The 22932-nt window shown below is 43.4% G+C and overlaps 1 long non-coding RNA gene across 2 annotated transcripts; it reads left to right on the forward strand.

The window, feature by feature from the left end:
• The first annotated feature begins 643 nt into the window (after positions 1–643).
• LOC117674679 (uncharacterized) lies at positions 644–22360 on the forward strand. 2 transcript variants are annotated; one of them, XR_015731111.1, is made up of 6 exons: positions 644–698; positions 3121–3252; positions 4141–4226; positions 17971–18080; positions 21247–21301; positions 22208–22360. It is a non-coding gene; the product is annotated as an uncharacterized LOC117674679 (long non-coding RNA). The 2 variants fall into 2 exon arrangements; XR_015731112.1 differs by lacking the exons at positions 17971–18080; positions 21247–21301; positions 22208–22360 and adding an exon at positions 9117–9798.
• The last annotated feature ends 572 nt before the right edge of the window (positions 22361–22932 follow it).

Raw genomic sequence — 22932 nt, forward strand, 5'->3', positions numbered from 1 at the left:
AATAAATAAATAAAATACAAATAAACACATCATCTTTGCCCCACTTCTGTTGCCTGAAAGTATACCATTCTAACATACAGTAAAATGCTTCAGCGGGCAGCCCAATAACAAGTTTTGTGCTTTTGTTTCTCTTGTCCGAGTTGAAAGAAAGTTTTCTTTCTCATAAGACGCTAATCTATGTTCATGAAAAACAAATCCTTTTCAAAGAAAAACAAACCAAATGCGGTCCGGAGCATCGTCGGGATGCCAGCTGGAGGCTGCAATAAAACCAGGGAGCCTATTGAAAGCCCAGGCCCTCCGCAGGAAAGCAAAAAAAAAAAAAAAAATGCACCTGTCGGTGAAATACAGCCAGTTCGAAACAGGATTCCGCCTGTTGCGTGTGTATGTGCGTGTGCGCGTGTTTAAATGAGTGTTTGTGTCCCCTCTCTTTACCGCTCCATTTCATCCGATTCCAAGAGTCCTTTTGAAATAGCCCTGGGCGGTGGGGGTCCTTTGGATTATTCTTCCGAGCAAGACGCCTTTACTACTGGGGCTTCGTCCTCGTACGCGAAATAGTATCTCGCTCCGCCTCGAGCAAAGCTATTCCGTTCGTGGTACTAGAGCGACCCCTGTAGGATCGATCTGGAATTATTACTTCGTACGGATCGCGTAAAGGAGGAAAGTGGGGAGGGGGATTCGTTCACCTCCGAAACAAGCGGGTAAGAATTTTTATACTACGTACTTTCTGAAGAAATAATCCACTACGTATGCTAGCCTTCTGACAAGCGAGGATTTAGCAAGCCTAGATGTAAGAGGAAGCAGTTCAGGCTGCATAACATCCGTAATCACTCATTTATTTGAGGGAATCAAACCTCACTGAATTGGGAGGGAAATATTTCTGGTTAAACGGTGCAGCTCAGGGTAAAGACTTAGTTCATTCTTTTCTCCTGATCTCCGTGCCTGGATTTATTTTAATTCGTACGGTTTGTACCAGTGGTGAAATTTTTTTTTACTACCGGTTCTGTGTGCGTGGCTTGGTGGGTGTGGCAGGGGAAGGATACTGCTAAAACGCCATTCCCTCCCCACTCCTGGGGGGAAGGATATTGCAAAAGCTCCATTCTCACCCCACTCCTGGGGGGAAGGATATTGCAAAAGCTCCATTCTCACCCCACTCCTGGGGGAAGGATATTGCAACAGTTCCATTCTCTCCCCATTCTGGGGCCAGCCAGAGGTGGTATTTCCTGGTTCTCCAAACTACTCAAGATTTCCGCTACTGGTTCTCCAGAACCTGTCAGAACCTGCTGGATTTCACCCCTGGTTTGTACCTTTCTGAAAAGAAGCACAGAGTAAACTGATCTTGTTTCTTGCCATGTTCATTCTGCTAAATGCTTTCAGCCTGAAGTTGAAGAGAAAGAAAATACAGAAGGAAAAATAAAATAAAATCTTGAAATGGCCTATAAGGCCATGTTCTTTCCAATATGTCATGTGGCTGTTTCAGCACTTTTCTGTTTTCTTAATATTGCAGGATTTTTCTTCCCCTCGCTTTTTGTATTTTTATTCTTTTTTAAAAAATAAATAAATAATCAGTTTAGTTATTAAGGATGAAAGATGGAAAACAGTTAGTCCTCGACTAACAACCATTTGTTGGGTGACCATTCAAAGTTACCACGGCACTGAGAAAAGTGAGTTATGACGGGTTTTCACACTTACAACGGTGGCAGAATCCCCATGGTCATGTGATCAAAATTCAGAGGCTTGGCAACACAAACTGTATTTGTGACAGTTGCACTTTCCTGGGGTCCTGTGATCCCCATTTGTAACCTTCCCAGCTGGCTTCTGACAGGTAAAGTCAATGGGGGAAGCCAGATTTGCTTAATGTCCGAATGATCCACTTAACAACTGCAGCGACTCACTTAACAACTGGGGCAAGAAAGGTCATAAAATGGGGCAACACACTCATAACCACTGTCTTGCTTAGCAACATAAATTTTCAGCTCAATTGTGGTCATAAGTCGAGAACTATCTATAATGGCAGAGAAGGGCCAACACGGAGTCTCAGTCTACAGTTATTAAATTAAATGCTGTGCTTCCACATATAGATGGGCATTCAAGTCCATCAAACACTGACTTGCTGTAAACATTGATTTGCACTAAGCAATCAGATGTGCCCAGAATCATGTGGAAAAATCTCGTTTGTAATCTTCATACACAGAATTCTTTTAAAGAACAGTATCCATTTCCTACAGAGCATCTTAGAGACAGAGCTCTTATTATAGTTTGTAGACCTACACATACGCCTCGGTAGCATAGCTTGAAGCCCTAGGGTGAAAGAAGAAGAGATGTTTCAATTCTTCTCTTCCAGAAACTTCCGAGGTTAGATGTCCTTTGGCTCTACCTTGCCTTGATGTAGCTGCTCCTGCCACCAGCTGTCTTCCAGGAAAAAAAAATCTTTGAACTGATATCCTCCCCTTTAACTCAGCCTGGTGAGAGGCCTGTGGGCCTTAACTGGCAAATGCAAAGGAACAAAAAGTTTTCAAAAATGAAATAAATTCTGTGTGACTTGCCAAAGCAGCCTCACCCCTATTGGGAGATAGATTGATAGATATTGTGGGTAGATAGATATCAATGATAGGCAGACACAAAATAATAAAAATATATATTTTTAAAAGAGAGAAAACATGAGAATATAAACATTCCTTTCCTAAGTAGCCATGTGTAAAACACAAAAAAATAGAAGCCATAACATTAGAGTGCACTTCAAAACACAGAACATAATATCCAAAGGAAGAAGATAAATAATAGAAACTAAGGCTCTGAGATGGCTGGATGATAGTCTATTATAATGACATTATTATGATATGATATGATATGATATGACATGATATATAATATAATAAATATATAATATATAATATACAATATACAATACAATACATTACATTACAATGATCTGTTATCTAAGATTCTAAGTCACACTTCGAGCTTGCAACAAGAAATATGCAGTCAACATCAGACACTATCTCAACTAGCACATCTAAATTGATATAAATAAAAAATTCTGGCTAAATGTTCAACCATACTTTATAATAGTGTTTCTCAACCTCAGGAATTTTTTTTACATGTATAAATTTTAAATTAAAGATTTTCCAAAGAACATAAACATTAAGATAAACAAAGGATTTTAAAAAGCGAAGGAAAAAAGAAAAAGCGCAGAAGAAGAAAACCAAAAGGGATAGAAAGAAGAAACTTTGATTTCTTTGGCAGCAAGTACAGGTACAATTACAATATTGTCTCTTAATCTGTGATTACAGAAAAATCTCACTTTCTTTATTACAGATAATATTTTGTTTAATCGTCAAAATCACCAAATAAGCTGGTTGGGGAATTCTGGGAGTTGAAGTCCATAGATCTTAAAGTTCCTAAGGTTGAAAAAAAAAACCTGTTTTAAAAGACAAAGGATCACCACAGCAACCTTGAAACAGGCTTAGGAACAGTATTACCTTGTTCCTTTCCCTGCCCTGTCATTTAAATTCTAGCTTAGATCTTGAAAGACATAAGCTTTCAAAGGTGCCAAAACAAACAACCTTCCTCAGTAAGCCATAGTTTAAAGCAGGCAGATAATATATTCCCTGCACAGGGAGCAGCTGTCAATCTTGTGAATATCAAATGGCATCACAATACCTAGGCTGCAGCGTCTCTCAGATTGGAAATATGAGATTATATGGAGAATATACAATATACAGAGGTGGGGAAAAGAGGCCCAATTACTCACATGAGTTTCTTTTCATGTAAAAGTGGCCATGATTAATATCACATTGTTTTAAATGTCATTCTGGTTTGTGGCAGCTTTTTAACTCCTGACAACTTTTCAGACAATACTAGGAGTGATGGAAATGCAAATATAGTTTGCCAGTTTCTGCTGTAGCCCAAAGGCCTTGTCGTGGCTTTGGAAACATTGCACTTCAGAAAGTAGCACAGGCCTGGCCTCTCCCAGAATCCCTGAAGCCTTATCTTTCTGTTCTCAAGGGAATGCAGTCATTCTGGTGAGATTCTTGTAATGTTGTTGACTAGCAATAAAACTACTGCTTGAGACTATTCACGAGTGATTCTGGCTGTTTTTGCCTGACATGGACTGACAAATTTCTTCAATGTGGAAATCAGAAGCCTTGTTGCCATCATCACTATCACCAGTTCCAGGGGATTGTTCTGCTCACACCAAAGCAGTTGGTGAAGACATCATCAAAACGGTGAGTGATTTCTCCCTCTCTCACACAGGCTGTTAAATTTCTTTTTAGAACCATGAGCCATATGATTTGGGACGATATCTAATCCACAGGCCATAGGCTGCTAATCCTTTCTCTAGTTATTTTGCTAAATAAAATCTCTTCCAGTTCCTATAGTACTTTCATCAAGCCTGCAATCAATTTGTCTACCCATGGGGAAGGTCTAAGGGATTTTTTCCCTTCTCAAACCATTATCTCTCCATTTCCGTTTGTTTTTCTAGACTTCTCTTTTCCCAGTTCGGTTTCTGGTAAATTATAAACTCTAGATCACTCAGATTCTGATCACCCATATTATGCTCTTGCTTCTCGTGGCAACCTCCTATCAGTTTGCATGCCTCTGAATCAGTCTTTGTTCATAGCCATTGCCTGGATTAGTCCCTGTAGTTTTCTTGGCAAGATTTCAAGAGTTGTTTGCCATTGTCTCCTCCCTAGGACTGAGAGGGAGTGACTGGCTCAAAGTCACCCTGCTGGACTAGAACTCACAGTCTCCTGGTTTCTAGCCTGCTGCCTTAGCCATTAGCCAAATTGTCTCTCTTTGGTTAAACAAATGAGGTCTTTAACTGATAGATGCTCTCACATACCCCATGGCAGGCACAATAAATGCCAGCACTGGCTATTTCTTGGATACTCTGTTTAGCAGCTGGAATTACGAATAGAGAATGGAAGTTGCTGGCTTCCAAGCAGAGAATTTACAGTGAAAAGAAATTAGGACAGCAAGAAAAAGAGGATGAGAGAAAGCTCTATAGCTCCATAAGCAAAATGCCGGAATCCACATTCAGGAAATATTTTGTTTAGAAAAACATGCAGATTTTGTGGCTTCAGCAGTAAAAAAAAATTCCTTTCCCCTTTGCTTCACCTCCATTTAATGAAGAGTGCTTAAGAAATAATTCTTGTGATCTTTTTTATAGTTTGGATAGCCCTGAAATGGTATTGGCCACCTGTGGTTTCAAGAAATGCAGGAGATTGAGATAGATTGTCCAGAGGCCCCAAGGAGATACTGCAATATCAGTGTAACAGAGAAAGAAGCCCAGTGAGCAGAACGTACCGAAAATGCTTTGTCTAATGCAATCCAGCCTGCAAACACAGACAACACAGACAAGGGAAGAAAGCAAAGTAGACCAAGCTTCAGATATTTCAAAGTATTCCCCCTAGAGCATGCTCTTACTAGCTGTGAACTCAGCAGCAGCAATGAGATCTAGACATGAAGCAAACAGAAGGGGTTTTATTTTAAGTTCATGACTTCCTAATTGTGATACAAAGCCAGATTTCTTCTTAATAAGAGAAAATGTTATTATCTGGCTTTGTATTCCTTCTGAGCTAAGAAAGCAGAGCTGCATTATCTGGGCTGCAAAAGTCCAGATACCCATATTTTTTTTGCAAGCTAGCCCATAACAACCCTAATATAAAAATTAATTCTCTAGAGATTCCCCCCCCCTCCTGAAATCTGGTTCTATGTCAAGGTGGAAAGAGAGTCAAATACTGATTTTATCAGGAGCCAAGCACATTTGTATTGTTGCTATCATGCAGGTAAGTATTCAAAGCATCTCTATACTTGATAAGATAGAGCCAGTTTGGTCTAGTGGGTTAAGATATCAGGACAGAAACCAGGAGACTGTGAGTTCTAGTTCTGCCTTAGCCATGGAAGCTAGCTGGATGATTTTGTCCAGTCACTCTTTCTCAGCCCAACTCACCTCATAGGATTGTTATTGTGGGCAAAATAAGAGGAGGAAGGTGGGGATACATTCACCGTGTTGAGTTATGTATAAAAATAGTAGAATTGGAATTTAAAAAATATAAATAGGATAACTAAATAGAACTAAATTTATTAGTTTTAAAACTAATACCTTCTACTTATTCCCATGTTCCATTTATTTTGTTTATGAGGTAAACATCAAATATTTTTCTCAGTTCCACTTTTTGTTTTTGTTTTCTTGCTTTGTCATGTTGCTGGATGAGGAATTAAATAGACATTATTTGGTAGCTTTCAGTTGGCCTAATTGAGAAGAAATCTAAAACGATGTATACCAGAGGTGGGTTTCAGCAGGTTCTGACCAGTTCTGGAGAACCGTTAGCAGAAATTTTGAGTAGTTTGGAGAACCGGTAGTAAAAATTCTGACTGGCCCCGCCCCATCTATTCTCTGCCTCCCAAGTCCCAGCTGTTCGGGAGGAAATGGGGATTTTGCAGTAACCTATCTCTGGAGTGGGGAGGGAATGGAGATTTTATAGTATCCTTCCCCTGCCACACCCATCAAACCACGCCCACCAAGCCACATCCACAGAACCGGTAGTAAAATTTTTTGAAACCCACCACTTATGTATACCTTATATTAAAAGTATATTAAAGGTATATTAGCAATAGCACTTAGACTTATATAACGCTTCACACTGCTTTACAGCCCTCTCTAAGCTGTTAACAGAGTCAGCATATTGCCCCCAATAATCTGGGTCCTCATTTTACCGACCTCGGAAGGATGGAAGGCTGAGTCAACCTTGAGCCGATGAGACCTGAACTGCCAAACTGCTGGCAGCCATTGATCAGAAGAAGTAGCCTGCAGTACTGCATTCTAATCACTGCACCAGTGCGGCTCACATTATATTAAATATTAATATAATTTAAGATTAATATATCTTAAATCTTTTTTTAATACTTTTTCTCAGAGTGGCAGGACATTATGCTATCAGATTTAAACAAGAAAGGGCTTGTTTTGAACAAAACATTTTATGAGGCCATATGTGATTCTGAGATTACAGGTTGTCCACCACTTTAAGGCAAGGATTAGTGAAAATTGACTCATTTAGCTTTCTGACAACTTAGTTTTGACTGAGTTTCTTTAAAGACATGAGATACTTCACCCTTCTTGAGGCTAGTAGTTGCACTGCTATCATACTTAAAAATCCTATGCTGTTTTCTCATCTTCTGATGCAGCCTAGCTATCTCTTTTCATTCCAAGGACTACCACCATTGCTTGCAGGGTTTGCTGTATGTGCTGGGATTATTTCAAATATACTTTTGATAAAAGAGAAATACAAAGTATAAACAAGAGGTATGTTTAATTAGAAGTATGAATAATTAGAGTAGAATAATGTATCAAGTTTGGTAAACCTACATACAGAGGTACTTTGGGATAGAGCTAATTGCCTGGAGAGTAACAGTAGCTAGTGGAAGATTTTCTGTTCCCTCTGATGTTAGAATGTGAGATTCTGTTCTCTATTGAATGTTTGCATTTCTTGTTGGGCTGCACCACCTGTGAATACTTTCCTGCCTATGTAATAAATTGAAATTATTTTGTTTGGCTTTGCTAATTCAGTCCTTCTGCTTTCTGCCTCTCTTGTATATTTAGATCCACAAATCTATTGCCCACCGAAGGAAGACAAATATATGTGTCTCAGGATAATGTAGCAAGATGCAATCTGGGTTGGTCACCAGGACCAAAGGTTTAGTCTTCCAAGCTTTAAACTGAAGATGCTGGAGCCCATCTTCAGGGAACTTCTTTGTAGCGGAGTGTGTGCCCACCCTTTTCTAAGACAAAACCAGTGGTGGGTTGCCCCCGGTTCGGACCGGTTCTATAGAACTGGTAGTAAAACTGGTGGGAGGTTCCTCCCACTGACCCTGACGTCACCAGAAGCAATCTGCACATGTGCAGAAGCTTCTGTGCATGCGCAGAAGCAAGGCGTGTGCGCAAGCGAGCGTGCAAACGCGAACCCGTTGCAAACCAGTAGTAAAGGTAAGTAGAACCCACCCTGGACAAAACCCTCATCCGTTGTGACTCCGAGGAAAGGGGGATTTTCCCTTTGAGTAAACAGCTGGGGTTTGAGTTTGATTGTAAAGGCCCGCAGTAAACACTCCACTTTTCCTCATTTCAAAATCTCCATGAGAACAGAGGAGAATGATTACAGCTGTTAATTGGTGGAGAGATTTGGGAGGTAGTTGAATAGGTGATTGAGATGGAGAAATGCTGATCCCACTAATCCTAAAGTAAAGGTAGTCTGCAACCATATTGTGACAGTTACATTAAGAAATCTCATTGAAAACAATAGCAGTAATATATAGGAACGCTGTTTCACTGACCTGAGTCTGTACTTTGTAAAGTAAAATCTCTTTCCTCCCTTCCCTTTATCAATATCATATGATTGAAGATTTTCCATGGCAAAAATGTATCTCCCACTATCTGAGCATCTCCTCTCTGGTACTCTAGCACTCTTGTACTCTTTGTACAATTTGGCATCTCCATGAGCCCACTGAACAAGTGGAGAGGGAGGAACATACTAATAAACCACAGACTAGTAGTAGATAGAGTTACTGTACATTGGGATTAAACTTGATTGTGCTTTCCAAAACATATAACACTTCTAAAAAGTAGTATTATTATAGTTGGTTGCACAATCAGCCAGATATTTAAACTGGATTTGGCATTTTTGTCCACTTATCCCAGTCCACATAATTTTTCAGTTTTGACTTTCAGATATTGATACTTCGTGATCTTCTTCACTTGTCTCTCCTCTATTCGACTTTCTCCTGGTATTGCTATCTCCTCATCAATCATCCACACTTCCTTCTTTTCATTTGTCCACTTATCCAGGCCTTCTCAAGGACCAGCAATCTATTATTGTTTAATAATATCAAAGCTATTGTTGCAAAGCTATAAGTTGTTCTAAGTAAAGCTGCCTTTGGCAATTGACTTGGTGATTTTTGTCCTTGCGGATGGTCTTCAAGTGATGCTTCAGTCGGTTTGGATTGCACAGAGGTGCCTATTACTATTTGGTATTGTTTTTTATTTGCCACAGTCGTTCTCTTACTATTTGTGAGTCTTTGTGATTTTTCTCCAATTCTTTCTCTTCTGTTTCTGTTTCCAGGTATGCAAGGTCCATGATCCAGACTTCTTTGACTTTCTTTGCATATTTGTGACTTTTCTTCCAGTAGTCCTGCAACTGCTTCCCTGGTTGCTCAGTCAACAATCCTGTTACTATTAATAATTGATAGTTAGATTCACAGTCTAAGTGTTGTGGCCCGTGAGCAGCCTGTGCAGCTAGTAGCTGATTCCGACAGCGAGGAGGCTGGTGTAGTGCTGCGCCAGCAGCCTGTGCAGCTGGCACTAGAGTCGGACAATGAGGAGGCTGGAGAAGATGTGGTGCCAGAGGCAGGGATTCAGCCAGGACCTTCAGAACCTCCAGAAGCTCCCATAAGTGAAGAGGAAGAAGAGGAGGAGCCTCTTCTCAATGCACAGGCGCGCAGAGCTGCCAAAAGGCAGGAGTGGCTCCTCAGGAGGAGGTCTCCTCGAGAGTAAAGCTTGGGGCTAATTGGCCACTCCCTTAGCCTATTTAAGGAAGGACGACCACTGAGGCAATTTGCAGGGAACAATTTAGTTCACTCTCCTTCGCATCTTGATCTTAGTTCTCTGCAAATTGCTTCTGGGCTTTGTGCCAACCATAGTAAGATTACGATTATTTGTTCTTTGGATTCTTGTAGGCTGTTAAGAAAGTTAATTAACAGCCTTTAAAGACTGATTTAATTTAATAAACTAAGGTTTGTACAGACTTCATGTGTGCTGCGTTCTTTGGGATCCGTAGCTGGGGCAGAACACTAAGACTAGTGAAAACTTAATAATTAAAATCCTAAACAGATACCCAAAGATTACTAAAATAGAATTCAAGAATATAAGCAGTTCCAAGCAGGGTGCTATTTTGTAAAATTAGGGTGCTCAGGTCCAACATATTCAATATTTCACACATCGTGGGAGTCATTTCGGTATTGCTCTGTGGACTCTAAACACAATTGGTGTAACAGTGGATTTTTTCCCCTGTAAGTGTTCACCTTTTATCTGCAAGTCCCAATATCTTATATATTTTTTCCAATTATTTTTCCTTAATCCTAGCATCACCCGGTATAGCAATATCAATGAAACTAGACTTTTTTCATTTCAATAACTGTTATGTGAGGCATATTATGAACAAGATGCCTGCTTGTCTGTTTGGATCTTAAAAATCCTATACAATCTTAAGCCTCTCATTTTTTAAAAAAATGTTCCCAATTTGATAGTTTCAATAGTCTTTACTGCATTCAGATCCAAACCTCTGGCAAAGTTTCCAATGAATAATTTTAGCAACTTGGTCATGCCACTGCTTGTAGTCAGTTTACGAAATTTTGCTGCAGCCATTGATCAAATGATCAATTGTTTCATCATTTTCATTACAAGTCTGCATAATTTTTCAGTTTTGATTTTCAAATACTTTGTGGTCTTCTCCAATTCTTTGTCCTCTGTTCTATTGTCTCCTGGTATTGCCATCTTCTCATCAATCATCCACACTTTCTTCTTTTCAACGATGGTTAAATTTGGTGTGCTTTGAGCCAAGACTTTATCAGTCTGTATTCAGAAATACCACAATATTTTAACCTGCTCATTTTAAACAGATTTTTCAACTCTATTGTTATTATTCCTTAACTAGGCAGGGCGAAAAAAATTGGAGATAGGTGATCCTTCAAATAACAAGGCTATATGCCATTAAGGTGGCATAGGTGACAATCAGCATCTTCAATTTACCTGGAAATTGATTGGCAACTATGGCAGCTCACATAACAGTAGAAATACATTGGCATAATAAAAAAGTACCTGTTACTGCTTGTACTACTGAATTTTGAACCAGCTGTAGGTTCTGGGTGGTCTTCAAGAGCAGTCACACGTAAAGAGCATTGCAGTAGTCCAATCATGAGATGACCACTGCATCATCATCATCATCATCATCATCATCATCATCATCATTATTATTATTATTATTATTATTATTATTATTATTATTTATTAAATTTATATACTGCCCTACTCCTGAAGGACTCAGGGCGGTGAACAGCCAAAAGATAAAATACACATAGTACAAACGTTACTACATTAGGGACGTAGAACCGGAGGTCAGGGAGGGGGTTGGAGTTCGATTTGAAGAGGGCTGTTCCATCAGCATAGTGAGTGGGAGGGGCAGATATGGCGGTAGCTGGGGACCACATCATGTTCGGGGAATGCGCACTCGCTATCTTAGAGCGATTGCGCACTCCGGTCCCCAATGCTTTTCTCGTTCCCCAGGCTGTCCAGATTCTCAGGGCCAGAGCCTCCGGCTGATGTTATGCAATGCCAGGTCCGTTGTTAATAAAGCCCCCCTCATTCACGATCTTATTCAGGAGGGGGAGGTGGACCTGGCGGGCATTACGGAGACCTGGTTGGGCCAGGAGGGGGGAGTTCCCCTCGTGGATATATGCCCACCAGGCTTCCGTGCATTTCATCAGCTGAGGGCTCAGGGCAGGGGCGGGGGGGTGGCGGTTATTATAAAGGAAGGTCTGGATCCAAGGGAGACCACTGTTCCACAGATAGCCGGATGTGAGTCCCTCTTTGTGAAGTGGGGTCGTGGAGTACAGATGGGCTTGTTGGTCACGTACCTGGCTCCCTGCCACGTGGCAACGGCCCTGCCCATGCTGCTTAACGTTATAGCCGAGGTGGCGGTGGACACCCCCAGACTTGTTATTATGGGGGATTTCAACCTGCCATCTATCGGTGAAACGTCTGAGGTGGCTCGAGAGTTCATGGCTTCCATGACGGCCATGGACCTTACTCAGTTAATTCATGACCCCACTCACACAGGGGGACACAGTCTGGACTTAGTTTTTGTCTCTGGTCAGTGGTTGAGTGGCCTTGATATAGGGGATATAGCCATCGAACCCTTGTCATGGTCTGACCACTCGCTCCTTCGACTGGACTTTCTAACTGCTGCACCCCGCCGCAGGGAGGCGGGACCGACCAGGTGGTTCCGCCCCAGGCACCTGATGGACCCTGATAGGTTCCAGATGGAGCTTGGGCCATTTCCTGAGACTCTGGCTCATGACTCGGCTGAAGACCTGGTGGCCGCCTGGGATAGTGCGGCTGCCGGGGCCTTGGACCGTGTCGTGCCTTTGCGGCCTCTGACCCGGCACCGAACTCACCTAGCTCCTTGGTTCTCCGAGGAGCTTAGGGAGATGAAGCGCCGGAAAAGACGCCTGGAGAGTAGTTGGAGGACCAGCCGCTCCGAATCCGACCGAACACTGGTGAGGTCTCATATTAAGACCTACCTAGTGGCGATAAAAGCGGCGAAATCTAGCTATTTTGCCGCTCTTATCGCGTCATCAGATAATCGCCCGGCCGCCCTGTTTAGGGTGACCCGCTCCCTCCTCCATCTGGAAGTGCGGGATGACCCCTTGCAGGGCCGAGCTGAGGACTTTGTGCAGTATCTGTATGACAAAATCGCTCAGATTCGGGAAGGGCTGGCCTCTGACTGGGTATGTCCGGACGAGATGACTGAGGCAAGTCTTGAGAGTGTTACCTGGGGGGAGTTCGATCCTGTGCCTCCCGAGGACATGGACAGGGTCCTGGGACGGCTGAACGCAACCACATGTTTATTGGACCCGTGCCCCTCCTGGTTGGTACTGGCTTCCCGGGAGGTGACACGAGGCTGGCTCCAGAAGATTGTTAACGCTTCTTTGAGTGAGGGGGTCCTGCCGGCCGCTTTGAAAGAAGCGGTTGTGAGGCCCCTCCTCAAGAAGCCCTCTCTGGATCCGGCTGTTTTGGCTAACTATCGTCCAGTCTCCAACCTTCGCTTTGTTGCGAAGGTTGTTGAGAGTGTGGTGGCGCAACAGCTTCCCCGGTACCTGGATGAAGCTGTCTATCTAGACCCGCTCCGGTCCGGCTTCCGGCCTGGGCACAGCACGGAAACGGCATTGGTCGCGTTGGTGGATGATCTCTGGAGGGCTCGGGATAGGGGTTGCTCCTCTATCCTGGTCCTGTTAGACCTCTCAGCGGCTTTTGATACCATTGACCATGGTATCATGTTGCACCGATTGGCGGGGTTGGGGGTGGGGGGCACCGTTCTGCGGTGGTTCTCCTCCTACCTCTGACCGGTCGCAATCTGTGTTGACGGGGGCAGCGGTCGACCCCGAGGCACCTTGCTTGTGGGGTGCCACAAGGGTCGGTCCTCTCGCCCCTTCTGTTCAACATTTATGTAAAGCCGCTGGGTGAGATCATCCGTGGCTTCGGGGTGGAGTTCCATCAGTACGCTGATGACACCCAGCTGTACATCTCCACCCCAGGCCACCCCAACGATGCCCTTGAAGTGATGTCCCAGTGCCTGGAGGCCGTGCGGGCCTGGATGGGGAGAAACAGGCTCCGACTCAACCCCTCCAAGACCGAGTGGCTGTGGCTTCCGGCGTCCTGATATAGCCAGCTGATGCCATCGCTGGCTATTGGGGGCGAATCACTCGCCCCCACGGAGAGGGCTCGTAACTTGGGCGTCCTCCTGGATGCACGGCTGTCGTTAGAAGATCATTTGACGGCCGTGGCCAGGGGGGCTTTTTATCAGGTCCGCCTGATACGCCAGTTACGCCCCTTTCTAGATCGGGACTCCCTATGCACAGTCACTCAGGCACTCGTCACTTCCCGCCTGGACTACTGCAACGCTCTCTACATGGGGCTCCCCCTGGGGTGCACCCGGAGGCTCCAGCTGGTCCAGAACGCGGCCGCGCGGGGGATTATGGGGGCGACAAGGCGCTCCCATGTAACACTTCTCCTGCGCGAGCTGCACTGGCTCCCGGTGGTCTTCCGGGTGCGCTTCAAGGTGTTGGTGACCACCTTTAAAGCGCTCCATGGCTTAGGGCCGGGGTACTTACGAGACCGCCTTCTGCCACCAATAGCCTCCCACCGGCCAGTACGCTCGCACAGAGTGGGCCTTCTCAGGGTGCCGTCCGGCAGACAATGTCGGCTGACGACTCCCAGGGGGAGAGCCTTCTCTGTGGCGGCGCCCACCCTCTGGAACAACCTCCCCCCAGAGATACGTACAATAACAGACCTCCGGATTTTTCGTCGGGCCCTGAAAACCCATTTATTTCAACTAGCTGGGCTGGCTTGAGTTAATTTTAAATTGATTTTAAATTGGGTTATTTTAATTTACGGCCAATAATATTTAATTATTTTAAATTGCTTTTAAATTTTGTATGTATTGTTTTTTTACTCTGGCTGTTCACCGCCCTGAGTCCTATTCTGGAGAAGGGCGGTATAGAAATTTTAATAATAATAATAATAATAATAATAATAATAATAATAATAATAATAAAAAACCATTTTAAAATACATTAAATACTTTGGCCCAAAACAAATTTAAAACACCCCAATTTATAAAACAAATTTAAAAGCAATTAAAAGGGAGGTTAGGCGAGACCAGCCTGCTGGAATAAGAATGTTTTGAGGGCACGGCGGAAAGTGCGCAAATCCGGGATCCTCTGTATCTCCGGGGGGAGCTTGTTCCAGATGGCAGGTGCCCCCACAGAGAAGGGTCTCCCCCTGGGGGCCACCAGTCGACATTGTTTGACTGACGGCACCCTGAGAAGACCCTCTCTATGGGAGCATACTGGTCGGTGAGAGGCTACTGGTGGCAGAAGGCGGTCTCGTAAGTACCCCAGTCCTAAGCCATGGAGCGCTCTAAAGGTGTAACCAAAACCTTGAAGCGCACCCGGAAGACCACCGGGAGCCAGTGCAGCTCGCGCAGGAGGGGAGTCACATGGGAGCGCCACGTTGCTCCTGTAACCACCTGTGCGGCCACATTCTGGACCAGCTGGAGCCTCCAGGTGCTCCTCAAGGGGAGCCCCATGTAGAGAGCATTGCAGTAGTCCAGGCGGGAAGTGACGAGGGCATGAGTGACTGTACGTAACGAGTCTCGATCCAGAAAGGGGCACAATTGGCGGATCAGGCGAACCTGATAAAAAGTCCTCCCGGCCACAGCCGTCAAATGCTCTTCTAAAGACAGCCGTGAGTCCAGGAGGACACCCAAGTTGCGAGCCCTCTCCGTGGGGGCCAACGACTCGCCCCCAATTGTCAGTGATGGCACCAACTGACTATATCAGGATGTCGGAAACCACAGCAACTCGGTCTTGAATGGGTTGAGCCTGAGTCTGTTTCTCCCCATCCAGATCCATACAGCCTCCAGACACCGGGACATCACTTCAAGGGCATCATTGGGGTGATCCAGGGTGGAGATGTACAGCTGAGTGTCATCAGCGTACTGATGGTATTTCACCCCAAAACCATGGATGATCTCACCCAGCGGCTTCACATAAATATTGAACAGAAGGGGAGAGACAACCGGCCCCTGTGGCACCCCACATACAAGGGGCCTCGGGGTCGACCTCTGCCCCCCTGTCAACACAGATTGTGACCGGTCGGAGAGAAATGAGAACCACCGCAACACGGTGCCCCCCCATGGATGGTTGCATGAGTAACCATCCAAAGGGCCTTCCCAGTTGAGGAAAGGGCACACTTGAAACACACGAGAAAGAAGAGATATGAGAGTCCTCCTACAACTACTACCTACTACTCAAGCTACAGCTGGAAGTCCAGGAGGAACCCCAAGCTACCCTATCCAAGATCAATGGTGAAAATGTCCCAACCTGAGGGACAAAACAGATACAAATACTGAGACTTATCAGGATTGAGCTGAAATCTATTCAACTTCATCCAGATCTGACCAGTCTACATACACTGAGCCAATCCATTGACAGTTTCATGTAAGCAGTCCAGCATTGAGATGCAAAAATGGTATCATCATCATACCAAACTGACAGATGACCTCCCCCAGAGGTTTCAGGTGCACATATTAATCAAGAGAGAGGAGAGTGTTGAACTATGAGGCATGGTAAGTGAGATTTCTCTTCCTGTCCTCACAGCATCAATTGGGACTGACCATTGGGGAAGAAAACCATTACTTCCCACTCCCAACCTCTACTGCCTGTCCAGAAGCATATCCTAACCGGCAGTATCAAAAGTTGCTGAGAGATCAAAGAATGCAAGAATGGATTCACCACCCCCGTACCACTTCTATCAAAGGTCATCAGCAAGCACAATCAACTCTTCCCGTGGTCTGAAACCCAACTAAATTACCAAATCCATTTCCCTAACTGGAAAAAAAGAATCTCTTCCCTAAAATGTTGGATTATAATTTCCAGAAACTGTAGTCAGATTGCATATTTGTGGGAATTCAAGCTGTCCTACAATAAACTGGGGAAAAAATGGAGAGAAGTTCAGAAATGGCTCATTTCAGGAAACTGTAAGATCCAGAACCCATCACCTGGATGAAAGGGAAGTGTCTCTGATGGCACTAAAAGACTTCAAAGAATCAAAAGAAGAGAAGTAAAGAAGCATAAGTAAAAGTGGACATCTAACAGTATTTTCAATAAAAAGAATATCTGTAGCTCAGGGATGAACTTTGGCGTCCTTGGTGCCTTCTAAGTTTGGTGGTTTGCAGACATTCCATGCTACCACCAAGTAACATCATCACTGCTGGTCGGTATGGGGTTTTCCTTAGAACTCTCTCAACTTTATTATTTTTCTTTTGCCTTTGTCCTATAAATATTTGAAGCAGACAAGACAAACAGCTTATAGAGATATGGCACAAAACTCAAAATGATATACAAGGATTCAAGCAATGCCTTAATTAGACAGAATTTAAGATCCAAGCAAGGCTCGTCTATTCATTAAGACTTGGAACTGATATATATTGCTTACTCTGCAGTCATGTCAATCTACATCCAAGTAGCTCTTCTTTTAAAATAGGTTTAAAAGGAATTGAGAACCAGTTTGGTGTAATGATGAAGGCACCAGGCTCGAAATCAGCAGACCAGGAGATCTGGTCCTGTCTTGGCACAAAGTCAAGTAGGTGACTTTGGGGCAGTTGTGCTCTCTCAGCTCTAAGAAGCAGACTGCGGCAAGCCACTTCTGAATATTTGCCAAGAAAAATATATGGATAGTCCTGGCAGTTGCCAGGAATCAACACTAATTCAAAGGAGTATGTGCACACACACACACACTATAGTTCTAAAAAAAGAAGAGCACTCTTCTTTTTTTTAGAACTATTGTGTGTGTGTGTGTACTCTTTTTTGAAAAATGAAATACAATACTGCTGTTCACAGAAACAGAATTGGAATTATCTGCAAAGATATGGCATTACCTTAACAGGTATTTTGAACATCTCCCTCCTTTTTATATGGTCTCCATAACTCTAATTTCCCTTTTCTTTCTTCCTGTTCCATTACAAGCATTTGGAATATGTGACTTTGAATAAACTGTAAATGTATAAATGAGCTCAATTTGGGCTAATACATGATCAGTTTTATCAGGACACAGTAGCATTTCTAATCTAACCAGTCATATCCCATAGATAATGACAATATGAACATATCTATCAAAAAGAAGATAACTAATGTTAAGGACTTATCTCATACTTATCTCAAAGATTATAAATATTATTTACAGTTCTTTTCCTATCACCCTGCTTGCTGCATCTCTCTGAAAAGGACGTGTTTATCCCCAAAGGAAATACTGGACTTTATGAATTGAAGCCTATAGTTCTGTCTTGGTAAGGTACTTTCCAAATAAATTGAGATCAATGGTACATGACAAATGAGCAGACTTTGCACTTACAATGAAGCATATAGCTCAGTTCCTTAAAATCAAGTTAACAGAAGTATCTCTTAAGCTTTGAACAAAGTCAAATGCCTGAGGTGGACAGATGATTACCTTAAAGTAGATGGCATATGAGGGCAGGAGGAAATGTATGATCATTGGTGACCTCACTCCACAAAGGTGCTCCTAAATGATAGGATGAGAACTGAGCAGAGAAAATTTCTTCTGCCTCCTTTCTATAACAGAAGCCTAAAGAAATCGGTCCAAACGTGCTCGTTGTGTCAAGTTGCAGGCTGAGGAAATGGCCCTGTGACCAAAAGCTGCACATTTTCATTTAGAATATGTTGCACAAATGGTATGTATGCACAGTAATCAGCTTCTAATATAAGGAAGATATATTCCTCACAGCAAAAGCATTGTACAGAGCATGTCTATGGGGGTGGGTGTTTCTATGAGTGGCAGTGAGGTTCTGCTGCATAACCCTCATGAGAAATAACAGAATAACTGAGTTGGACGTGACCTTAGAGATTTCTAGTCCAAACACACACATCCTGCTCAAGCAGGAGACCCTCTCTTCTTAAAATCCTCCAGTTCTGGAGCACCACAATTTCTGAAGACAAGCTGTTCTAATTAATTGTTCTAACTGTCAGGAAATTTCTCTTTATTTCCAGTTTGGACTTGCTGCATAACCATCATGAGAAATTAAAAGAATAGAGCAGAACAGAGCAGAACAGAACAGAACAGGAGCTGGAAAATATCTTGAGGTCTTCTAGTCCAGCCCACTCCTCAAGCAGGAGAACCTATACCAGTGATGGCTAACCTTTTTGCCTTCACGTGCCAAAAGTGAGGGGAGGGGGGAGGGGGGTCGGCCGCACGCGTGCCCACACCCATAATTCTATGCGCTCCGCCCCCATGCACGTGTGCATGACCCACCCCTGTGTTTCCCCGCTTTTGGCATGTGATGGCACGGTGGGCCTGGTAGGCCCATTTTTCGCCCTCCCCAGGCTCCAGAGCCTTTCTAGGAGCCTGGGGAGGGCTACAACTGCCTTCCACACCCCCTCCCAAAGGCCCTCCGGAGGCCGGAAACGGCTTGTTTGCCGATTTCCAATGGGCCCAGAAGACCCAAAAATCAGCTGACTGGCGTGCAAATGTACAGCAGAGCTGAGCTCGCGTGCCCACCGATATGGCTCTGTGCCACCTGTGGTATGCGTGCCATAGGTTTGCCATCACGGCCCTATACCATTTCAGACAAGTGGCTGTCCAGTCTCTTCTTAAAAACCTCCAGTGATGAAACACCCACAATTTCTGAAGGCAAGCTGTTCCACTGGTTAATTGTTCTCACTCCTAGGAAGTTTCTTCCTAATTCCAGGTTGCTTCTCCCCTTGATTAGCTTCTTGTTATGCCTTCAGATCTTTGGAGAATAGCTTGACACTCTCTTCTTTGTGGCAACCCCTCAAATACTTGAATACTGCTGTCATGTCACCTCTAGTCCTTTTCATTAAACTAGACATACCTAATTTCTTGCAAGTGTTCTTCATAAGGTTTAGCCTCCAGACCCCTATCAAGCCTCAGAATGAATGATTTGAAGGTTGCTTGCATTCTGGTTTCAAAAGAAGAATAACAATATTGTCAAACTTCCTATTGTTACAGTAATTGGTTTTACTGTACAAACAAACATACAAACAAATCAGACTATGCTACTGTTTGGCCCTATTCATTTTTAAGGAATGCCTCTTATCCTCCATTGGATATCCAAGAGAAGTCAGGAGAAATACTCATCTCCCCATAGAATGCTTCTTCTCATTGGAAAGGGTGTGGGAAATGTGGAGATGTTGCATGCTTCTAGTAGTGAATTGAAGCCTCCCCTTTATTCATTCTTTAATTACTTGATGGGTCTTAAGAATTTACTCAGGAGAGAGTTGTTGGAATGTACTAATTCCTAAAATTTGTAGGGATATTCCACATCATCTTCAGGTTTTCTTCCCCAGAGTGCATGGCAATGTGTCGATGAAGATTCTCAGCCATTCAGATAGGATTGGCTAGAAGTTTAGTCATGGCGACTGGACTTCTTTTCCTGTTGGTTTGAGATGTTTTGCTGCCCATTGAAGCATCTGCTTCAGTCTGAACAAGTTGGTTAGGAGAATCCGAGTAGGCAGAGAGTTGTTGGAATGTGCCAACTGGTAAAATTCTTAGGGCTATTCCTGCACTTACCTCAGAGTTTTCTTCACCAAAGTGCTTGAGAATAGATGGGTGATTACTCAGGAGACCTTATTTCACAAATAAGCATGCAAAAGATTTCAGACTTCAGGAAGCAGTCCTCTGAATGTAGTACAAAAAAGGGTAGCCTAGGCATCGTGTATGGTGCACTTCTTTTAAAAATAAAAAAATTGATTTATATGCCGCCCTTCTCCGGGGACTCAGGGCGGCTTACAATGTGTTAAGCAATAGCCTTCATACTTTTGTATATTTATACAAAGTCAGCTTATTGCCCCCCCAAACTGGGTCCTCAATTTACCTACCTTAGAAAGGATGGAAGGCTGAGTCAACTTTGAGCCTGGGGAGATTCGAATTTACAGTAATTGCAGACAGCTGGTGTTAATCACAATGCTATCAGTCTGTTGAGCCACCAGGCCCTTTCATGGCCCCCTCAGCATTTCCAGAATAAATAAGGCAAAAATTAGGAATTTACCTTGCATTGGAGCTTCAAAAGACGACATGGGTACCTCAACTCTTGCAGTTTCTCAAGGTACCCATTTGAAGCCCAAACTTCCTCAAACCTTCTTCCAAATAGGCTGAAGACCATAAGAAGATTTTCACTTCACGTTTCTCCTTGCTTTGGAGATGTATATCACATCCCAGCTGATAGCACCTTGGAGAAACAAGGAGGCCATGTGTGTGAAAACCAAACTCTAGAGATGCAATTTGCACACTGCTTAGTTTGGAGAAGCTTTTTGAGACAGGCAATGAAATTGGAAGAAGGAATCAATTTATTTTCCAAAGCACCAGAGAGCAGGACAAGAAACGATGGAATCTAATCAAGGAGAGAAGCAACCTGGAATTAAGGAGAAACTTCCTAAAGCGAGGACAATTAACCAGTGGAACAGTTCGCCTTCAGATGTTGTGAGTACTTCATCACTGGAGGTATTTAAGAAAAGACTGGACAGTCACTTGTCTGAAATGGTATAAGGTCTCCTGTCTGAGCAGGGGCCTGAACTCCAAGGTCCCTTCCAGCTCTATTCTGATTCTGAAATCTATGAGAATGTGTAACAGAAACCCCATTTACAGTATGTGCTTTGTGTATGGCTCCTCCAGGACTTGTTCACCAGATTGCCATGGATTATTACGCATATGGGTCTAGTATAAATAACTAGGCAGACTATGTCATTCCTTCTTCTCTCTGAAATTGTGATGTGCCATGATGACTGATAGCAACTGTTGTGAGCTGGACAATCCAATAGATGCTTTCCTGTATCTCTTGGAATGTCCCAGGCTAATAGCATCTATCTTTTTCCTACTTTTAGAACACTTCAAAGCCCAGTGTGAATCTTCATCATCTAAACATAGCACAATGAAAAGGTGATGATTTTTTTTTTTTGACTGCTCTTGGTTTAAGTGGTTTTATATTGTTGTTATTGGCTTTCAGGATGATTGTTAGCTAGAAAGGGGGGGGGATCCCAAGTGGTGCGCTAGCAGGCTTTCCATTCAGAAGCAAGCAGGGATAGATCACTGAGTGGCTTGATGAATAAATGTAGCAATAAATAAATATCCGCTTACTTTATTTTGAACAAAAGTCGGTCACTATTATTGTACACATCCATGGTCCCAATTTGTATAAACGATACCAAAATACCAATTGAGAAATCAAAGGGGGATATGCATTACTGAAACTGTGATCAACATAACTTTGTTGTTGTTTGGAAAGCAAAATAAAATTCTAATCTAAGATTCAATACTAAACGGGGCTTAAAATGGAGATCAACACACCAATTCCCTTCCCCGCCGAAGATGAATAATTCCATTCTTCTAGTAATCAAACCAGACACACATATTCCACCCTGGAAGACTCGGTTCGACAAAATTTCCACACGTCGAACTCCCATTGTCTGCCATCAGGGTCGTGCAGAAACAATGCCAGATATCCTGTTAGTCTGCCCACAGGCAAAACACATGGAGAATGAGATCTATTTAACAAATTTCTGGCAGCCCAATGAACTAAAAATCAGATTCATAGGAAAGGCTTGGCCTTCATCCCAAGGCTACAGAATGTCAGCATTGGCAGCCTGTTCCATGGTTCTCTTTCAGCAGGTTGCCAGATATATGTGGGGGTTGTTGTTTTTTCCCTCCACAAAAGGCTACCTGCTCATTTTAATATGTATATTCCTGTATATACACATACCCAGAGAAGATAGGTGATTCCCCTTCCTCCCTGCATACATTAGCTTTAATGAAACAACTGCTCTTTTTTATTTACTGCATTTCTAGATACCCAACAGCAGCAGGTAAATGAATTCAAACCAACTGGAACAACAATCCTGGAAGAAGATGGGACTTGTTTCACCAGAGAAAGAATGTCAGGAATGAAAGATCAGGTTTACATGTGAACGTTTAATCAGCTGGGAGTTAGATAAAGGTCAATGAAATTCATGGGGCGGGGTTGGACTCAGTCCATAGAGATTCTACGCTGATCACTCTTTTAAGTCTGCCCCCAGACAGGAGTTTGCCACTCCTTCCCCTACGTCGAATCCTTTTAGATTCTGGCATTCTTCCATAGCCCCTTTCTATTAAGATCCTACAAAAGGATAGCATGTCTATGCCTTAACGCAGGGGTCAGCAAACCGCGGCTCTGGAGCCACATGTGGCTCTTTCATCCCTCTGTTGCGGCTCCCTGTCACTCAAAATATGCGTCATAACCGCCAATGTGCAACACCCACCGGCACACGATTTATTGAGCTTTTTTGACTCACGGTAGGCCAACCATGGATAAATCCAAGAAAAGAAAAGTTTCAGAAGAAAACAGAATGTTTAATTCAACTACATATGCTAGTTTTGTGGCTGCTCAGGAAATACTCAGGCACGGGAAGAGTTTTGTGGCTCCCGGTGTTTTCTTTTCTGTGGGAAATAGGTCCAAATGGCTCTTTGAGTGTTTAAGATTGCAGACCCCTGCCTTAACGTATTGTCAAGGGTTTCGTTGTTGTTTAAACTTAAAA

The sequence above is a fragment of the Pantherophis guttatus genome, chromosome 1, assembly GCF_059756535.1.
Source record: "Pantherophis guttatus breed Tessera chromosome 1, ASM5975653v1, whole genome shotgun sequence".
Lineage (NCBI taxonomy): Eukaryota > Metazoa > Chordata > Lepidosauria > Squamata > Colubridae > Pantherophis > Pantherophis guttatus.